This window comes from Mirounga leonina, unplaced genomic scaffold (genome assembly GCF_011800145.1).
Source record: "Mirounga leonina isolate KUSES-001 unplaced genomic scaffold, KU_Mleo_1.0 Mir_166, whole genome shotgun sequence".
Lineage (NCBI taxonomy): Eukaryota > Metazoa > Chordata > Mammalia > Carnivora > Phocidae > Mirounga > Mirounga leonina.
In genome coordinates, this window is record NW_023270418.1 from 25,677,424 (window position 1) to 25,684,393 (window position 6,970).

The window sequence follows — 6,970 nt, forward strand, 5'->3', positions numbered from 1 at the left end:
GGTAATTATCCTCATGAAGCATAAAGTCTTATGGAGTACATAGGCAATAAAAGAATAATCGCCAAGATAGATATTAACTGTGAATTATTCTAAGTCAAACTATTTATCCTATTTATCCTACCACCTTTCACTGTCCTTCATGTCTCATTTCCTTCCTTCCTTAGCTTAACTTAATCATCATTGCAATCCTCTGGGAACACACCTTGACCCCTTTGTCCATCTCTTGCTTTGTCATATTCTCTTGGTTAAAGCATAGCTCTAATTCAATCCAACCCATCGGCCTCTCCATTCAGTGTTATCCATTCAACTAACAGAAAAACAGGCTACCATGTTGGCTGGTCTCACTTTATCCTCTCACCATCCCAAAGCCCCAGTTACTATCTGGCTACCACACTACATTCCACAGTCCATCCACTCTCTTAGCCAGCGATTTCATCCCATCTCTTCTCTCCTCCAACCTCCAACATTGTTGCCTCATCCTTATTCACAGCTAGAGAATCTGGTCATTTCACAGAAAAAAATTAAGAAGCACTTCCACAATTTTCCTCCACCAAATCTTACCTGCCTGCCTGATTCTCTGTCCATATACTCCTACCATCCCTCCCACACTCATGCTCCTATTGAAAACTAACCCCTCTATTTGCACACCAAATCCCATCTCTTTTTGCCTAGTCAAGAACATTGTTCTTTGCATTTTCTCCTCCCTCTCTTAACCTAAGGTATGATTTATAGCCACAGAGAAGACCATGCCTTATATCAGTTCCCAGGGCCACTGGGAAATGAAGACCCATTCAAGAAAATTGAAGTTGATATAGCCCTCCCCTTCAGGGCACAATTATCTAAAAATTTAGTGTCCTGGTTGACCTGGGAATTTTGTATTCAAACCAGTAGAATTTCCACATTTGCTGAGCACTAAACTGTATGCAAGGTACTCTAGTCTGTTGAGAGATGGGTGTAAAGATAAAAATAAGAAAATAATACCATTTTTGAAGCTTATTATGTGTTGAATTAAGAGCTTTATAATCAGTATATATTTTAATCCTTATAGCAACTCTGAAACACGTCCACATTATGACTAGGAGCAGGGTTAGCTCATCTGCCTAAGGCCCCAGACAAACAAATATCACAGCAGAAATTCTAATCCAAGTCCCTCTGACTCTATGTGTCCTTAACCATTGTGTCAGATCAGCTTCAGCTAAGAAGATTAAAAAGTTAAGAGGGGGTAAGATTCAGACTCACCCCTTGTTCTCAGGAGCTGAGATTTTCAACAGAAAAACATCTAAATCTAACTTCTTTTGTTTGTTTGTTTAATGCTGATTACTGTAATCATAGATGTTAGCTAGGGAAAATTTTATCCTCTATTGTATAAGGCATTTGAGTTATGTTTGAATTATAAGTAAGGTTTAAAAGACTGATATAAGGCAAAGAGAATTCCAAGGGGAAGAGATTTTACCTGAAAAAAAGACAAAATCTTGAATTGACTAAAGAAACAATTTTCATCTATACAAGACTCTGAAGGTACATTAAGATCCCCACTTTCTAGAAGAGATCAATAACTATACACCAACAGGAGGACCCTCACACTAAACTGCCACACATGCCATCTGTTTGGAATCGTTGGAATTGTTAGAGGAATAAAGATAGCATCAGCTCCTAAAGTTCTCCCTTTGGCCTGAACACCTTCATCTCTTTATCTTAAGATCTGAACTTGCAGACAGATAGTCAATGGGTTAACAACTTGCATCTAAAAGCTAAAAGCCCCTAGGAAAATTACAATCTATAAATCACACATCACTCTGTATCGATTACTCCCTTGGCTTCCTTCTAACCCAGCTGAGAGCTAGCAGCTGATGCACAGAGTATTGATGGGGAGGAAGGAGGGGGAAGGAAGAGGAAGAAGTAATTATAGAAGCTGGAGTAGATCCCAAGGGGCAGGTCTGAGTGAAGTCCTGAGGCTGAGCTGTCTGTTCATAAGAACTTAGACACAGGAAAGTGTGAGACCAACGGTAGAAAGAAGGAGTCATTGCAAGAAACTGAAACTCAACACAAACTGGCCTAAGCAAATTAGGGAATTGATTGGATCATGTCTCTGGACTAAATTGTGCAGTAGCTAAATGTGTAGGCTTTGTCACCACTTTGACTTCAGACCTCTGCTCAAATCCTTCCTCACTGTAGGACTTTGGGCATGTTACATAACTTCTCTGGGCCTCACTTTCCTCATCTGGGTAAGGGTGTGATGATAAAAATCATGCCTACTTCATAGATTCGTTGTGGGGACTAAGTCAACACATGTGTTATGGGTTGAATTATGCACCCCCCAGAAAGATACATTGAAGTGCTAACCCTCAGTACCTCAGAATGTAACCTCATTTGGAAACAGGATCTTTGCAAATGTCATCAGTCAAGATGAGGTCATACCGGAGTAGAGTAGACCCTTTATCCAGTGTGACTGCTATCCTTATAAGAGGGGAGAAGATAAATGGGGAGACACGAGGGGAGAGCACCAGGGGCTGTTGGAGGCAGAGACTGAAGTGCCACAGCTGCCAGCCAACGGACACGTGGGGCTACCAGAACCCGTAAGAGGCAAGGAAGGGTTCTCTCCTATAGGTTTCAGAGGTGGCATTAGTAGTCTGGTTGGGCTGCCATAATAGACTGGGTAGATAGAATGGCAGAAACTTATTTTCCAACAGTTTGGAGGCTAGGAGTCCAGCAAGGACCGACGGGGTCAGTTTCTGGTGAGAGTTCTCCCCCTGGCTTGCAGATGGCCAATGTCTCACTATGTCCTCACGTGGCAGAAAGAGAGCTAGAGAGCTCTCTTGTGTCTCTTCTTATAATAATATGGACTATCAAGTCAAGGCCCAACCCAATGATCTCATTTAACTAACCATAATTACTTCCCTCTAGGCCCCATCTCCAAATACAGTCACACTGGGGGTTAACGGTTCAACATATAAATTGGCGACACCAACTTGAATCTGAACCTTTAGCCTCCAGAGCTAAGGAATCAACACATTCCTGTGGTTTTAACCTGCCCAGTTCATCGTACTTTGCGCTGGCAGCCTTAGGAAATGGTTAGAACATGTGAAATGCTTACACCAGTGCTGGTACATAGTATTTCAGACATGTCAGGTGTTAATGTTACAACTCAGGCGCTATTCACTCCAGGTCCTCAAGCAGCGTCATCAGGATTCCTTGCTCTTCCTCTCTCAGCTTTGCTTTCCTCTGCACCGGCTTACCCTCGGGGGCTCTCAGGTTGATTCACCCTCCTGCCTGTCCCTGGGAACCCCAGCCTTCCGGACCACCAGCCTAGCAATCCGGGCAAACAGACAGTCTGCCGAGCGACTCTGGAGGAAATCCTGGGGCCTAATCTCATTGGCCTGGATGAGGTCACATGCCCAGCCCTGAACCAATCACGATAGCCAGAGGGTGCGCTGCTTGGGCCAGACAGCCCCACCCTGCAGCCACGAGTAGAGTCAGCTCCGTTCGAACCACGTGGACTCAGTGGAGACAGTGGTTTGGAATTGGAAAACCAGGCTGCTAGTGCCAGAAGGTACCAGAATGTGGAGGAGGCATAGACAACAGATCATTATGTGGGATTTGAGCAAACTGAATTTTATAAATATCCCTGAAGTTTTCATTATGTTTATACTATACTAGTAAGAATTACTGGCGATAAACAACAAAAGCCAGGATTAACTAACTTAAACAGAAAATGAATTTTCTGGAGTCCCTGGTAGTTTAGAAAGCTGTGAGGAAGGCTGCAGAATCAGGCTTGGGCAGAGGAGAGCACTGCTAATCCTGGCCAAGGTCTTGCCTGTGTTCTCCCAGGCAGAGGACAAGGAATAGGGATTTCTTCATTCCTCATCTGGCTTCTGTGCACGAGGCGGGACCCTTCCACCTACCTATTTAGGATTCCCACCACCAACCCGGACAAGTAGAGTGTCTGGATGTTGAGTTGACAAAGAGAAAGATTCATTATAGTTTTCTGCTTCATGACAGCAAGGAAGTGGTCATGAATCAAACAAGGCCTTTGGGTCTTCCAGAACCCGCAATCCAGATCGGGGGGGGCGGGGGGGGGGAAGCGGACTTCTTCAGAACTAACCAACACTCGAGTCCCAGTGCAACACCAGGCCCATATAGTGAAAGGCTTTGAGGGAACCAGAGGAACTGGCAGCAAGACAACAAGGATGATTTTGACAGGAGCAAAAGAGGAGGAGCCGAGGTAGAAAAAGAATCCTAGAAGAAGCAACGGCATGAGTGAAGACCTGGAGGAAAGTAAAATCAGGCAAATCAAACAGGGAAGACTTTTTGAATTCAGGAAATTTGGGTTTTTTTCAGCAGCATCGCCGTGCCTCAAAGATTATCTTTAAAAACAGCTGTTACCCAACAAGTACTTAGGGCTTGAAATAAAGGAAAACATTCCCACGCCAATTCTGCACTCAAAATAGAAGCTGAAGAGATACAGAAATACCCAGGCCACTATGACAGTCTGAGTCGAAGCTTTTTATGGAACAAGGAGCTCCGTGGGCGCCTGAAGGCCTCACTCCTCCTCCTCACACACTATTGTTGCCCCTGAGCGCCCATGGTCGGGGTGGGGGGAGAGGGGGACAGCAAGGGTAGCAGGCATCTGGAGCCCGTGTCCTCCTCTCCAGCTCCTCTGCACCCATGCCAGCAAGCTCTTCCCAGGAACAGTGGCGATCCTAAAAATAATAAAAGCTGTCTCCAGCATTTACTGAGTGCTTGATGGGGCTGGCGCCATTCTGAGGGCTTCACTCGGGTGATGGCAGCTGCCGCAACCTTATTTAGGAGCTGCTGCTCCAGCCCCCATTTTACAGATGAAGAAACCGAGGCAGAGCGAGGTTAAGTCACATGCTCGCAGTCACTTAGAGAGTCCCATCCTTCTGCCTCACGTTGCACCTAAGAATGTTCACCGAAATCTCTGCAGTGTAGTAGACTTTTTCAAGGCTGAGGGTGGGAGGGGTCTGAATGGGGGGGGGAGGGTAAGAGCTGAAGGTTGCTAAATACTTGCAACAGGCCCGATTTTGTGGTAAGGACTCTAACAGTCTAGAAAATACAAACAAAATCTATTCAGTAAATGTACGACAACGTAAATGATTTAATGCCACTGAACTGTGCATTTCTAAATGGTTACAATGGTACTTTTTTTTTTTTTAAAGATTTTATTTATTTATTTGACAGAGAGAGAGAGAGCGAGAGCAGGAACAGAAGCAGGGGGGGTGGGAGAGGGAGAAGCAGGCTTCCCGCCGAGCAGGGAGCCCGATGTGGGACTTGATCCCTGGACCCTGGGACCGTGACCTGAGCCGAAGGCAGACGCTTAACGACTGAGCCACCCAGGCGCCCGGTACATTTGATATTATATATATTTTGCCACAATTAAAAAAAAAATCTATCAAGTAATACTAGGTGGCAGGCTAATGCTCTGCAGACATTTGTTCACTTACTCGTCCCAGCAGCCCTGGGAGGCAGGTGCCATTTACCATCCCCAGCGAACAAATGAAGGAATAGAGATTCCCAGAGGTTCCCGGGGGAAATGGAGGAGTCCCCTTGGTCAGGGTCATGCAGCTGGTACACACTTTCAGTTCTTTCAGCCTCTGCTGTCGGTGGTACTATTAGTAGTGATATGATGAGTCCTGTTAGTATTAATTAGTATCATTCATTACTGATAGTATTATTGGAAATGATATTAGTACTGATACTCTTAGTACTCTTAGTACAGTACCCCCCCCCTCCCCCTTCCACTGCCTGGCTTTCCATGGTTTCAGTTATCAGTGATCAGCTGTGGTCAGGCAACCAATGATCCTTAAGACACCTCATCAAAAGGTCAGTAGTAGCCTAATGCTATGTCCCGTCTGTGTCGTCCACCTCACTTCAGCTCATCATGTAGGCATTTTATCATCCCACATCATCACAAGAAGGGTGAGGACAGGACAGGTAAGATATTTTCAGAGAAAGACAGCAAAACCATATTCTCGTAACAATACGCAGTATAATTGTGTTATTTTATTAGTAGTTATTATCGTTAATCTCTTACTGTGCCTAATTTATAAATTAAACTTTATCGGGGCACCTGGGTGGCTCAGTCATTAAGCGTCTGCCTTCGGCCCAGGTCATGGTCTCAGGGTCCTGGGATCGAGCCCCGCATCGGGCTCCCTGCTCGGCGGGAAGCCTGCTGCTCCCTCTCCCACTCCCCCTGCTTGTGTTCCCTCTCTTGCTGTCTCTCTCTCTCTGTCAAATAAATAAATAAATAAAAATCTTACAAAAAATAAATTAATTAATTAATTAAACTTTATCATACGTATATATGCAGAGGAAAAACAGTATATGTAGGAGTCAGTATTATCTGAGGTCTTTGGCATCTACTGGAGGTCTTGGAACATATGCCCTGCTGATAAGGGGGGTTGCTGCTATTAGCACAGGGCTCTAGAAGCAGCCAATGTGGTTTTGAATCATAATTATACCATCTATTAGCTGTGTGATCATGGGCAAGTTACTTGACTTCTCTGTGCCTATGTGCTCATTCTTTTTTTTTTTTTTTTTAAGATTTTATTTATTTATCTGAGAGAGAATGGGAGACAGAAAGCATGAGAGGGGGAGGATCAGAGGGAGAAGCAGACTCCCCGCCGAGCAGGGACCCTGATGCGGGACTTGATCTCAGGACTCCAGGATCATGACCTGAGCCGAAGGGAGTCGCTTAACCAACTGAGCCACCCAGGCGCCCCCCTATTTGCTCATTCTTAAAAGAGGGATAACAGGGGCGCCTGGGTGGCTCAGTCGTTAAGCGTCTGCCTTCGGCTCAGGTCATGGTCCCAGGGTCCTGGGATCGAGCCCCACATCGGGCTCCCTGCTCCGCGGGAAGCCTGCTTCTCCCTCTCCCACTCCCACTGCTTGTGTTCCCTCTCTCACTGTATCTCTCTCTGTCAAATAAATAAAATCTTTAAAAAAAAAAAAA